Here is a 13,398-nt window from a genome sequence, read left to right as displayed (position 1 = left end):
GGGTAATGAGGGAGAGAGACGAACATTACCCAAAAAGGTGACAAAATCCGTGCCTAAAAAGCTCACCTGCTACAGCTTTTATAAATGATCTTTGCACTGCAAGTTTCAGTTTTCATGAAGCCAAATTGACATAAATCTGAAAATTTCCATGGGTTTAAAAGAACGCTTACTGAAATATTCTTGTCATTCACAGTAATAATGGAGTGGGTGAACTTGTTCCGCATAGTGACCTTACTTTATTGTTTTTGTATTCCAGCAAACCTGTGCAATCCCAGGAGTGTAAGTACAGTCTTGTGTAGCATTGTCATTCTGCCCCACCACTCTGATATCTAACAAGGTAATACTTTCTGGATGTTGTCTACAAATTCTTTCCTTTCTTATGTAAGAGGTAGATGCATGTATTGCCTAGTTTGTCATAGATTGTTGCTGAAGTACTGTTTTATGTGTATTTGTGAAGACAGCAGAATCAAAGATAGCAGCTCGGCGCCTTCCACCGAGATGGTCATTAAGATAAAACAGTGAAGTTTCTAGCATATATTTAAAAAGCCTGGAGGAGTTAGCATAGCTTGCAGGAAATCGTGCTGGAAAGAGATGATATTTGACAGCAAACATGAAAATGTTGTCTTTTTACCAAGAATGATGAGAACTGCTGCGTCTGCCCTGTGTTTGGATGGGTAAGTGGGGTGAGTGAGTTAAGAGGAGCTGAGCGTAGAGTTTGTGGCGGAATTGAGAAACGAATAAGATAATTTAACCTCTTTTCCGTGCATGTTTTTTTTTTAAATCCCATACTTTTGTTATTATCCAGAATTTTTAATGTAACTCTCTATTTTAACTGGTTTGGTTTTGTGGATAGCAGCTAACTATAGAAAGGACTAAGATCCTGAAGTGTCCTTGGAGCCGCTGACTCTACTTCTTTATCTCTTCCCTAAGAAGACGCCCTGGATTTAAAGACGGTGTGTATTAAATGAAGTATGAGAAGAAACAGCTTCTTCAGACACTTGCGCTCCTCTTCTTCAGCTCGTGCAGAAGGCTGACAGTCTGTCTCACTCTTGTCAGTGCTATCCCACCAGCTCCTGTAGGAGCTCAGCACCGTGTTTGGCCTGTTGTGATCTTCCCGCTCCCCTCATTTCTGTGCTGCAACGCCACCATCCACGAGAAGTCAGGTAGGATCTGAAGACCTTTGAAATTGCTAAAGAATCAAACCTCAGCTGTCAGTTTTAGCCCATTGTATTCCAGACGTTTGCTTTGCTGGATGATGGTTTCGTTTTTGATTTTGTAATACGTTCTTTGTAGAGGTTATTTTAAGCAGACAAGTAGGTAGCCTCCTTCCTTCGGTGGATTTGTGCAGGTTTTAGCTGAGCTTTGCACATCTGAGCGATTGCCCAGGGGCTGTTCTGGTCTTGATGCGTCCCTAAAACCTTTGTCCGCCTCGCCCCTCCTCTTTGTGTATTAAGATGCATGTTTGCGCAAAAATTATGTACACCGTGCATAAGCCCCCCAGTGGTTATGGGGCATTTTCAGCATTTCACAGGTAAGAGTCTGTGTTCACTTAATCACTTAGGCATAGTCCTGGCTTTCAGCGTAGGCATAGCTAATGATTGTTACTCAAGTGGTTATGAAGTTCCCAACGTTTGTTTGTTTATATATATATATACATAGAGAGAGAGAGAGAGAGATACATACACATATGTATATGTATGTATATACATAAATGAAACTGAGTCTGTGGAGTAAAAGACTTGTCTGCTTGCTGTATATACTCACGTATCAGCAGACTCATACGCAAGCTGATCCAAACTGGGTGCCAAGCTGTGCCTTTTTTGTCGCATGGAATATGCAATCTGTGCACCTCAGGTGTACCTTGTCTATTAACTATCTCTTACATTGTGCCACCCCATTAATATCAGTGGATGTACCCAGCACCACCTTGGGGCTACATAGAATGTGGAAATTTCTAGTATGTTAATGTTACTCTGTTAACAAAACTGACGTACTAGCTGCATGCTGTTTCTGTTTTTTTGTTTTTCTTTTCAGTAGCCTCCCCAAAAGTTTTTGTGGACATGTTGTGTATCTTTTCTTGTTCTTCCAGGATTCATTTGGCAGGAAAGACGACCATGGAATCCAAGGGCTGTGGACAACCATCTACCAGATGGTTGTTGCAGATGCCTTCGGTCACGTCATTTGTCCTTTTAGCTCGCCCTTTCCTTTGATCCTTTCATCTTGAGTTGAATTTTTGTGCAGCGCTATGTTTGCAGTGGTAACACTGCTGCTGAGGTGTTTTCGATTAAAAACGATCTTAACTGTAATAGTGAATTCACTGAGCGTGGCTTTGTATAACGACTTCCACGACCATAACATTTTTCTCCTTTGTCACAGATAGGAGGAAAACTCTTTCCAGAGAGATGGAGAAGGAATTAATTATACCTCTGCCTCATCCCGTGAGACCAGAAGATGTGGAGTAACTGTAAGCTGCGATTCTCAGGAGACATACTAAGCATCTCTGGTTCCTTCTCGGCCTGCCCCCCTAAGGCCTTAGGGATGAGAAATCTTAGGCTTGATGTTTTTCCCTATGAAATACTATCGTGTTAAGGGGCGTAGCTGACTAACTGTTACGGGTCTGGTCGGATTCGGGGTACTGAACTACCACGGTCACGGATTCACCAATAACGTAGCACACCCTTGCTCTAGTTGTGTTCAATGAGAACTGTCACGGCTAGGAACAATGCAACGAAGGGCAGTTTATTACAGCAACAGGGACACAGGTTCTTTGGAATTGCCGGCGATAAATTCAGTGTCCGCAAAAGCAAGCGAGCACCCATGAAATACACAGGTAGTCGTCCTGGCTATTAACGCATTAAAAGGCACAAAGGCTCTAGAGAGTTCTGAGTTTCTACGGAGACGCCTGGTACAACCAAGCATTCAAATCTTACCCCATGACATCCCAGTGCGGGGGGAAGAGAGGCTCAGCCCATCGACTGATCCCAGAAGTCAGAAAGGTATCCTTCGTGATGGTATCTTCCCTAACATCCCCTTTCACTTAAGCCAATTTACATTATCCACCAATCTGTTCTCTTTAGAGACCAGTGATAGGACCCGTGGGAATGGTGTCAACCTGCAGCAGGAGAGGTTCAGGCTAGACATCAGGAAGAGGTTCTTCACTGAGAGGGTTGTTGAGCACTGGAACAGTCTCCCCAGGGCGGTAGTCGCTTCACCAAGTCTGCCGGAGTTTAAGAAGCATTTGGACTGTGCACTTAGTCATATGGTCTGAATTTTTGGGTTGACCTGTGTGATGCCGGGAGTTGGGCTCGATGATCCTTGTGGATCCCTTCCAATTCGGGATATTCTATGATTCTGTGATTATTTTCTGTCCCTTTTAGGTGGAGCTTGAGTGACTCTAGTCAGGCATATCTTGGTTATGATTTGTAAAGTTTTCTTGCTTTCGTTTAAAGCTATAGGGGTCTGAGAAATTCAGAGCGTGTGCTCAGTGAGGGGTGGTCGCAGCTTGGAGGCATGGAGCTTTTGGGATGGAGGTGTGTTTTGGTATTATAGTGATGATATAATGAGCAAAAGTTCACTAGAGTACAACGTTCTGTCAAAACCATGACAGGTGGTTGGCTCAGGGTGTGAGAAACAAAGTTGTGTTTTTGCAGTAGAGAATTACTTTTCTGTATTCCAAGGTAATCGTGTAGTCATAATAAGGAGAAATGCTAAGTAGATAAGTGAAGGGAATGAGGACACAGACTCCAAGATAGTCGAGAAATGGAGACCCTTTATTGTTCCAATGCCAGATATTATATAGCTTTCTGAACCAGCTACATGCACTGCACGCAGCTAGCGTGCGTAGTTACAGACTTCTGATTAGTGCATTCCTTTTGATCATGCATAGCCCTCTATAGGCCCGTCCGAGCCTAGCAACTTCTTACTGGTTCCCACTTTCTCTTACTCTAGCCTGGTTACCACTCTATGCCTGTGAGTAACCTTCTTCTTAACCCTTAGTGCACCGCTGTATCAATCAGCTCCAGTTTATCACCGAATGGGTCACCTGTAGATAAGTGGACAGTAGAAGGCCTCACTGTTCCAAAATAAGGTAGAAGCTTGAGAAAAACAAGATGAGCAGTGTGAGAACAGTAAAACAAAGATCACAAGTTCTCAAAACATAAGAAAGGAGAAATTAAAGGGTTGAAAAAACAGAAAAATTGTACATACATGGTATAGAGGAGCGTCGAGTTGCTTGTGAACCTGTAGTACTTAGCCAATGAGGAAACAGGGGAGGTGATCAGGCGTCGGGTAATAGGGAATAAAAGGTTATGATTTGTTTACTAAAATGCGTTCCTGATTGACACGGCGCCCGCCATTGCAATCACGAATAAAATAGCCTCACAGAAGATCCTGTCTGAAGAAAATTATTTGAGATTTTTCTCACAAGGATGGTAAACATGCAGCTTATCAGTCTTGGTGCGCATAAGAGCATCAGGTCCCCGTCTCATCACAGAGCCTATCCGTGGTGTCTCCACTCTGCTCTACGCTCTGTACTGTTCCTTAGAGTCAGCAGACCAAGTTCCCCTAGTGCAATAGCATGTAAAGTTGGAGGCCTAGGGAACGCTTAGGTAGCGCAGCTACCCTGCACCCTGAAAGCTTTTTCAATGCTGCACATTTTCTTTAAAATGTGAATATTAGTTTAATTTGCCTAGTTACTTAAGGCAATTACTCCACAAGTACCAAAAGCGATATGGAGAAGCCTACTTCCAGCATCTCTGTTGGTAATAATAGCTTCATACTTGTGTGCTTATCCTCATGCCTTTTCCTTTCAAATACTGGAAAGGCAGAGACTGTTCAACAGAGTCATCTCTGATCCAAAAACCAAAACTCTGATTTCATCCCAAACTAATGCTGTCTGATGTCAGTAAAACTGCTATTACTCTCGGTCATCCTGGCTGTCGCAATTGTGCCTCTGTTGGACTCTCTGTCCAACCCCGTTGATCACCCCTGTCCCGCTCCCTGCCCCCCCGGTGGTTCTTCTGTCCCTCTGCCCTGCTGTCTGTCTGTCCACCCAGTTCCTCTCTTGCTGCTTGTATCCCACTTGTGCCCTTTTCCTTTTTCTTCCTCCTTCTGTGCCTCACAGCCCATTTCTGCAGGAGGCAGCTGTTCCCCAGGGCATGGATGCTGAGACGGACGGATGGACCTGCTGGATGCCTGAGCCCCGCAGCCCCCCAGGGGAAGGGGAGAATGTCTGGGAGGGAGTTGTGCCGCAGTCTCCCTCCCAGGAGTCCTGCATAAGAGTTTAATAAAGTTTGCTTTCTGGCTTGTGCTGCCCTCTGTGTTTGTGGACACTGTAAGTGGCCGTGGCTGTGCTGCTGGGTGCAGGTTCCTGGGTGTGGAGGGGGCAGGGGCTGGGGTGTTGGCCCCGTGTTTATTGTCCATGGGGGAGCCAATGGACACAGACAAGCGATCTGGGTGTGGGGGGCACCCTGCTGGGGAGGCTGCAGGCGGGGGGGGGCAAGGGCAGCAATGGTGGGGGTAGGCCTGTGCTGTCTTTGCTCCCTGGGCCAGGTGTGCTGGGGCTGGTCTGCGCAGAGGGAGTGATTGGCGAGCGTGACCTGGGCTGTGGCTGCTGCGGAGGAGCAGGTGAGGGAGGGCCTGGGCGTCCGTGGCAGAGGGGAGGGAAGGGTGTTGGGGCGGCTGGGTCCTGCGGGACCCTTGGCTGGGGTAGTAGGCGGCGGATCAGAAAGCACGGGTTTGACTCTGGGGCGGGGCGTCAGCTGGGTCAGGTGGCTGGGAGCGTCTTGCCCCACAGCATGCCGGGAGTTGTGGTCTTTGGGCTCCGGGCTTTTGATCGGCCACATTGGTTTCCAGAGCATGCTGCGAACTGTAGTTTCACGTTGCCGCTCAGCACGGGGCCATTTAGGATGGGCAGTTGCTTCCTCCGTGCCAGTGGAGCGGGGTGCTTTTTCTTGCCGTTCTTGTGTGGTGTTCCACGCGGCTCCCGCCGCTTCCCTGAACGAGCAGACGGCCTGGGAAGCCGTGCCTGCCGTTCTGTTTCCGCCCATGCATGGAGCAGGGTGGCGCGGCGGCGCCTGGTGTCACCTGGTGGCCGAACAGCGAGCGGTGCTGTAGGCGAAGAGGCGCTGCGGTGACGCGTCGCTCTCTGCTCCCACCTGCTGGCGAAAGGGAGGTACTGCAGACGGAGGAGATGCGCATGCGCTGTAGCAACTGCCAGGCTTCGTGCCCCGCAGCATGCCGGGAGTTGTGGTCTTTGGGTTTTGAGCTTCCTGCCGGCCATGTTGGTTTCCGTGGCATGCCGGGAAATGTAGTTTTTCACATTGCCGCTCAGCTTCCTAGTGGGTAAGGGCACGTTGCTCAGGATAGTTACTTCCTCCCTGAGACGACATGTAAAAGTAATTCTTGAAAAAGTAATTCATGAAAAGTAATTCTTTTCCCATGTTTTGTTCATGATGTTTGTAGTGTGCCTTTTTACGTGTGTGTTTGGCCTGGAGCTGTCCTGCCTGGCAATTAGTGATGGTAGCTAACATGGTGGTCCAACAGTGCAATAATACATTGTCCTGACTCTTTTGGGAAAGACATCTGGTCTGTCTCTGGGCGAATACTCAAGCTCTGGGTGAGTACTTAAGGGCAGCTGGCACAGAGTCTTTTTTTCTTTTTTTTCCAGCAGTAGGTAAACCTTAGGAGGAGCCGGTCAAAGGAAACAGCACTTTCTGGAACTGTCAAGTTCTTGTTTGGCAACTTGGTGACTGGCTTGATCTGCCTTTTCAGATGTAAAGGCAAGCGGACTGCTGTTTTGAAATGATAAAATTAAAAACATGAAGTTTGTCAAATGTGGCAGTGCCTGTTTGCAGTCTGTTTATTGCTTTTGCTAGTGGTAGGTAACACTTCTGAGGAATCGGTCGAATGAAAGAGCACCTTCTGGAACTGTGAAGCTCTGCGTTGGCAACTCGGTGACTGGCTTGACCTACTGTCCATTTCCAGAGGGAAGCGGAAAGCTGTTTTGAAGGGAAGCTGTTCTGAAATTAAAAAAGAAAAAAAATAATGGCGCTGCTCTATGGCACCTGGAGGACCACCGCTCTGTGTGACAGTTAAAAGAATGTGATTTGGAGATGGAGAGCAGCAGAGGTAAAGCAGCTGGGAAGAGAGGTATAAGTATTGCAGAGGTATTGCAGTAGGTAGGTAGGCTGTGGTTATGAGGTGCCTCAGGGTGTGCTTTGTCTTGTTTCTGCAGTTCCCTCGTGCAGCTGTGGAGAGGTGAATTCCCCATGTTGTGGAGTGGTACAAAAAGGTGAGAGGGTTGTCAGCCCGGTCAGTTTCCTTCACCAAAGCTAAGGTAAGTCTTTCAGGAGAAACAGGCTGATTGCCTGTGCTGCACTCTACACGCAGTTAACCTAAGCCAGACCAAAACCAGGGCTGCTGTTCCTCCTGCTCTCTTTATCTCTTCTCATGCACGGCCCCTCCCATTTTCCACATGATTAGGGCAGGCATTCTGCCTGGGCTGCTCTTTGGGGGTAGGGGCTTTGTTTTTCCTTCAGTCAGTTGCAGGGTTCTGTAGGTGGGTCAGAGCCTATGGACTGATGCATTTCAAATTGAGACCGGTAAGCCCATCTTTTTGAGGTAACTAGTAGGGTCTGTTAGAGCAAAGCTGCCAGGTGCCCCCCCACCTTGCAGGTGGCTGCCAAATGCCCCCCCCCGGCCTTGCAGTTGGCTGCGTTTGAGCTTGGATCTACTTTCCAGGTACAGAGGCAAGTGGACTGGTCTTTTGAAATGATAAAATTAAATATAGGGTCACCTGTGGTGTTGAAGGGTGGGTGGTAATGCTGGCAGCTGAATGTTTATCTTTTGACCGTGTTTTCCTTTGTTCAAGCTGAAACGCAGTGCGCAATACAGGACGTCGCGAGCCGAGCTACCTCAGGCAAGGTGAGCAATGAACAGAGGTAGCAGTTATTTTTGGGGTGCGGTTGTCACTGCAGTTAGGTTATTACAAAAAGTAGAATAAAAATCCATTTTGCCTTTTAGAGGTGCTTTAGGTGGCTTGAGAGCAGATGGAAACATCTGTCTCGGGGGTTAGGTGAGTGGGTGAAGTAAAAGAGCGGTTGAGAGTAACTGTCCTAGGGGTGCTGTGGCTTGTATTGCTGTGGTTGCTTTCTCTTCTGTTTATCAGGTGCCACAGGCAAGGTGGGCTGTGATAGTCTTTAGAATAGGAGCAAAGCAGGCCACTGGAATACTGTTTGGTTCCTGAGAAAGGTGTTGCAGAGGAAAAAGGTGGTCTGGCGTGGCAGCTCCTGATGGTGGTCTTCTTCAGTAGGTGAAGAGGTGCCTGAAGCCCCATCCCGTGTAGCCTGAAATGGTGTGTCTGTGTTTGGGTTGGGGTTGCACCTTGGTGAGTGTAGGGATAGGATTTAAGCTGGTGCAGCAGAGGGCCAGGCTCCATTGTCCTGTAGTGTGTTTTGACCCATCAGCATAGCCTTTTGGTTTTCAGATAGCCTACTCAAGTACGTGATTTATGCTGCGAGTGATGTTATTACATGGAATTGATCTTTTTTTCTGGTGTGTAATCTGCTATGCTCCTAGATTTTTTTTCCTGTATAAAAACAACGGTTTGAGCTGCTTGCAGTTGAAAAAAACTTCAGTTACTTGCTTGGTCATATTGTCCTTTCAATATTCAAAGCTGAAGCAAAAGCATGGGTATTGTTGCTTCTAGAATCACCCCAGTTCTCTTGTCTGCAGTCTGCATGCTGTTGAGCTAAAACAGATTTAAAAAAAAAACAACACAGTAAACAGAAACAAGAAACAAACCACCACAGCTGTTGCTCCTGCTCTCTTTCTACTTTCTTGTGCTTTGCCCCTCCCCTTTCCCAGGTAATTGGGTTTGGGTGCTGGGCGGGGCCAAATGGTATATGAGCCCCAGGTATGCCATTAGGGAGTTCATTGTGCCTGGGCTGCTCTTTGGGGTAAGTGCTTTGTTTTTCCTTCAGTCAGTTGCAGGGTTCTTTGGGCAGGTTGGTGTCTATGGATTTCTAGATTTTAAGTGCTTGGAAATCATTTACTAGAGGGATATTTAGCAGAGGTTGCTGGCTCACTTGTTTTTGGGATGGTGGGATCCACTTGTGTTTTTGGGTTATATTTGAATCTCTACACACTTGCGTAACTCTCCAGAGGACTAAAAAGAGCTTGATTACACACTGCAAGCGGCTTGACCACGTAGGTGCAGTACTACCAAGAGACTGAGCAGGGTTGTATCAGAGTTACCTTTTTCATCTGTAAAAGGTAAGTCTGTGATTAGCCCTGCTGGGGCTGCTGTGTGTGCATGGCTTTTTGGCATTTGTGGAGCTCAGTTGTTTTTTTGTGTGTGTATGTTCTTTTTTTTTTTTTTTTAAGGCCAAGTAGTGTGTGCACTGAGCGTGGTTGGCAGGAGGAGGTGGGGAATTGTCTGGCAGGGGAGCTGTTCAGGACTGGTAGGTTTGGTTTCTAGGAGCGTGCGGCATCCTTCCTGTGCGATGCCGCTGATTGTTGGGCAGGAATGTTCCAGCTCGTGTGTCTTAAACAACGTAGCTTGTGCAGTGTGTGTTGTGTGGCCCGGGCAGAGTTTGCCGCGGCGCTGTGAGCGAAGAATCTCAGCTCGAGCTGGTGAGCAGCTGAAGTAAAGGAGCTGGGAAGAGAGAGGTATTGCAGCAGGTACGCTGTGGCTGTGAGGTGCCTCAGGGTGTGCTTTTCTCTTGTCTCTGCAGGGGCTTCATGAAGTCTTGGACAGGGAAATCCCCGTGTCACGGAGCAGTGAGGGAAGGTGGGAGTTTTATCAGCCTGGTGATCCCTTATCTGAAGCGAAGGGAAAGACATTCAGGTGTTTCCCTCTGAGGGTCTGAGGTGAGGCTGTTTGGGACAGAGGAGTAATGTGCAGGTGGTCGCTTGCAAGCACAGTGGTCATTTTGTCCTTCTGTGTTCCCAGGTGGCATGGGTGATGGTGGCCGTTCCTTTCGAGCTTGGATCTAACTTGCAGGTACAGAGGCAAGTGGACTGCTGTTTTGAAACGAAAACATTAAATATGGGGTGACTTCTGTTGTTGAGGGATGGGTGCTAATGCTGTCAGCTGAATGTTTGTCTTCTGACTGTGTTTTCCTTTGTTCAGGCTGAAACGCAGTGTGCAGTACAGGATGTCACGGCGCGAGCTACCTCTGGAGTGACTCTGGTGAGTGATGAACAGAGGTAGGTGTTATTTTTGGGGTGCGGTTGTCGCTGCAGTTTTTTTAACTACATCCAATAGAGTAAAATTCCAGTTTCTCTTTTGGAGGTGCTCTAGGTGGCTTCAGAGAACGGGTGGAAGCATCTGCCACGTGGGGTAGGTAAGCGGCTGAGGTAAAGGAGGGGATGAGAGTAACTGTCCTGAGGGTGCAGTGGCTTTTCTTGCTGTGGTTGCTTTCTGTTCTGCTTATCAGGTGCCACAGGCAAGGTGGTGGGCTGTGATAGTCTTTGGAATAGGAGCAAAGCAGGTCACTGGAATGCTGTTTGGTTCCTGAGACAGGAGTTGCAGAGGAGAAAAGCTTTCAATATTCAAAGCTGAAGCAAAAAAAATAAACCACAGCTGCTGCTTCTCCTCTTTCTACTTTCTTGTGTTTTGCCCCTCCCCTTTCCCAGGTGATTGGCTTTGGGTTCCAGGGAGGGCCTGGTGGTCATTGAGTCACAGGCATCCCATCAGAGAGCTCATTCTGCCTGGGCTGCTCTTTGGGGTAAGTGCTTTGTCTTTCCTTCAGTGAGTTGCAGGTTTCTTTAGGTGGTTAAGAGTCTATGGACTGATGCGTTTCCAAGTAGAGACCGGTACGCCCATCTTTGTGAGGTAACAACTGGTAGGATCTGTTAGAGTAAACCAATCTAGTAATAGGTGCCTGTATTGCGTGCAGCTCTTCTTCAGGTGAGTAATTGTTATAGCGTGTTTACGGATAGGATGGCAGTGTTACTCTGTGTGTTTGCTTTGTGGTTCTGGGTCCGTTATGATTTTTGCCGAATTGCGGGGCTTACTTGTGAGTCTTTGCCTGTATGTCAAATATTATCAAAGTTACAACCTCGGTGGTAAAGTGATGGAGCAGGGTTTAGGAGATAAGTATCATCGAGGCTCCCTGTGTAAGCATGTGTCTGCAAAGAGCAGCAGTAGGCGTGTAAGGGGTAGTCTTTTTCAGGGTTAGGGACAGTTTGTTATAGTTTTGGAGCTTTTGCCTGTGGTTTGTGTGGCTGTAGAGTCTTTAGACGTTGCAGCCTTCTAGATTTTCAGTGCTTGGAATTCACGTAATAGAGGCGTGCTTAGGATGTGTTGCCGGCTAACTCGTTTTTAAGAAATGGTGGGGTACGGTTCCTCGACCGCATAAGCACGGTAGCATTACCAAGAGACTGAGCAGGGACCCCTTTTTCATCTGTAAAGGGTAAGTCTGTGATTGCTGCCATCTGGGCACATTTTTGTGCCCATCACTGCAGTTAGTTTACTACATCAATTAGCGTAAAATTCCAGTTTCTCTTTTGGAGGTGCTCTAGGTGGCTTCAGAGAACGGGTGGAAGCATCTGCCACGTGGGGTAGGTAAGTGGCTGAGGTAAAGGAGGGGATGAGAGTAACTGTCCTGAGGGTGCAGTGGCTTTTCTTGCTGTGGTTGCTTTCTCTTCTGTTTATCAGGTGCCACAGGCAAGGTGGGCTGTGATAGTCTTTAGAATAGGAGCAAAGGAGGTCACTGGAATGCTGTTTGGTTCCTGAGAAAGGTGTTGCAGAGGAAAAAGGTGGTCTGGCGTGGCAGCTCCTGATGATGGTGGTCGTCTTCAGTAGGTGAAGCGGTGCCTGAAGCCCCATGCCGTGGAGCCTGAGCACGCCTCGCTGAGGATGAAGCCTGCTTTCCAGCAGTTCCCAAAACTGCGTTGAGGCTGAAATAGTGTGTCTGTGTTTGGGCTGGGGTTGCACCTTGGTGAGTGTAGGGATGAGTTTTAAGTTGGTACAGCAGAGGGCCAGGCTCCGTTGTCCTGTAGTGTGTTTTGACCCATCAGCATAGCCTTTTGGTTTTCAGATAGCCTACTCAAGTACGTGATTTTTCCTGCAAGTGATGTTATTATATGGAATTTATTTTTTTTTGTTTTGGTGTGTGATCTGTTATGCTCCCAGATTTGTCTTTCTATATAAATAAAGGTTTGAGCTAATTCTAGCTGGAAAAATTTCAGTTACTTGCTTGGTCATATTGTCCTTTCAATATTCGAAGCGGCAGCAAAAGCATGGGTATTGTTGCTCTTAGAATCACCCCAGTTCTCTTGTCTGCAGTCTGCATGCTCTTGAGCTAAACCAGATTAAAGAAAAAACAAAAGAAAAACAAAAAACAAACAAAACACAAAACCAAAAAAAAAACATCAAAAAACCCCACAGCTGCTGTGCTGCTTGTGCTCTTTCTACTTTCTTGTGCTTTGCCCCTCCCCTTTCCCAGGTGATTGGGTTTGGGTGCTGGGCGGGGCCAAATGGTATATGAGCCCCAGGTATGCCATTAGGGAGTTCATTGTGCCTGGGCTGCTCTTTGGGGTAAGTGCTTTGTTTTTCCTTCAGTCAGTTGCAGGGTTCTTTGGGCAGGTTGGAGTCTATGGATTTCTAGATTTTAAGTGCTTGGAAATCACTTACTAGAGGGATATTTAGCAGAGGTTGCTGGCTCACTTGTTTTTGGGATGGTGGGATCCACTTGTGTTTTTGGGTTATATTTGAATCTCTAGACGTATGAAGCCACTTGTGTAACTCTCCAGAGGACTAAAAAGAGCTTGATTACACACTGCAAGAGGCTTGACCACGTAGGCGCAGTATTACCAAGAGACTGAGCGGGGTCGTATCAGAGTTACCTTTTTCATCTGTAAAGGGTAGGTCTGTGGTCGGCGCCGCCCGGGCACATTTTGGCGCGGCGCCGCCCGGGCACATTTTGGCGCGGCGCCGCCCGGGCACATTTTGGCGCGGCGCCGCCCGGGCACATTTTGGCGCGGCGCCGCCCGGGCACATTTTGGCGCGGCGCCGCCCGGGCACATTTTGGCGCGGCGCCGCCCGGGCACATTTTGGCGCGGCGCCGCCCGGGCACATTTTGGCGCGGCGCCGCCCGGGCACATTTTGGCGCGGCGCCGCCCGGGCACATTTTGGCGCGGCGCCGCCCGGGCACATTTTGGCGCGGCGCCGCCCGGGCACATTTTGGCGCGGCGCCGCCCGGGCACATTTTGGCGCGGCGCCGCCCGGGCACATTTTGGCGCGGCGCCGCCCGGGCACATTTTGGCGCGGCGCCGCCCGGGCACATTTTGGCGCGGCGCCGCCCGGGCACATTTTGGCGCGGCGCCGCCCGGGCACATTTTGGCGCGGCGCCGCCCGGGCACATTTTGGCGCGGCGCCGCCCGGGCACATTT

General features: G+C 48.4%; 1 protein-coding gene and 1 long non-coding RNA gene across 2 annotated transcripts in view; both read left to right on the top strand.

Annotated features, from left to right (window-relative positions):
* LOC310898764 (uncharacterized protein) overlaps window positions 1–5,304 on the top strand; it is a gene marked incomplete at its 5' end in the record, with an annotated part of 75,975 nt that extends 70,671 nt beyond the window's left edge. Inside the window, 2 exons of the mRNA XM_083834211.1 lie at window positions 3,078–4,760; window positions 5,123–5,304. The remainder of the gene's footprint in view (window positions 1–3,077; window positions 4,761–5,122) is intronic.
* A 1,321-nt stretch (window positions 5,305–6,625) lies between these two features.
* LOC310898774 lies at window positions 6,626–12,717 on the top strand. The gene is made up of 4 exons (XR_014583695.1): window positions 6,626–7,923; window positions 9,735–9,870; window positions 9,953–10,003; window positions 10,133–12,717. It is a non-coding gene; the product is annotated as an uncharacterized lncRNA (long non-coding RNA).
* The last annotated feature ends 681 nt before the right edge of the window (window positions 12,718–13,398 follow it).

Source organism: Anser anser (assembly GCF_964211835.1).
Source record: "Anser anser genome assembly, chromosome: 4".
NCBI classification, from domain to species: domain Eukaryota; kingdom Metazoa; phylum Chordata; class Aves; order Anseriformes; family Anatidae; genus Anser; species Anser anser.
The sequence above is the reverse complement of the archived record's forward strand: the minus strand, read 5'-3'. Positions and strand labels throughout refer to the sequence as shown.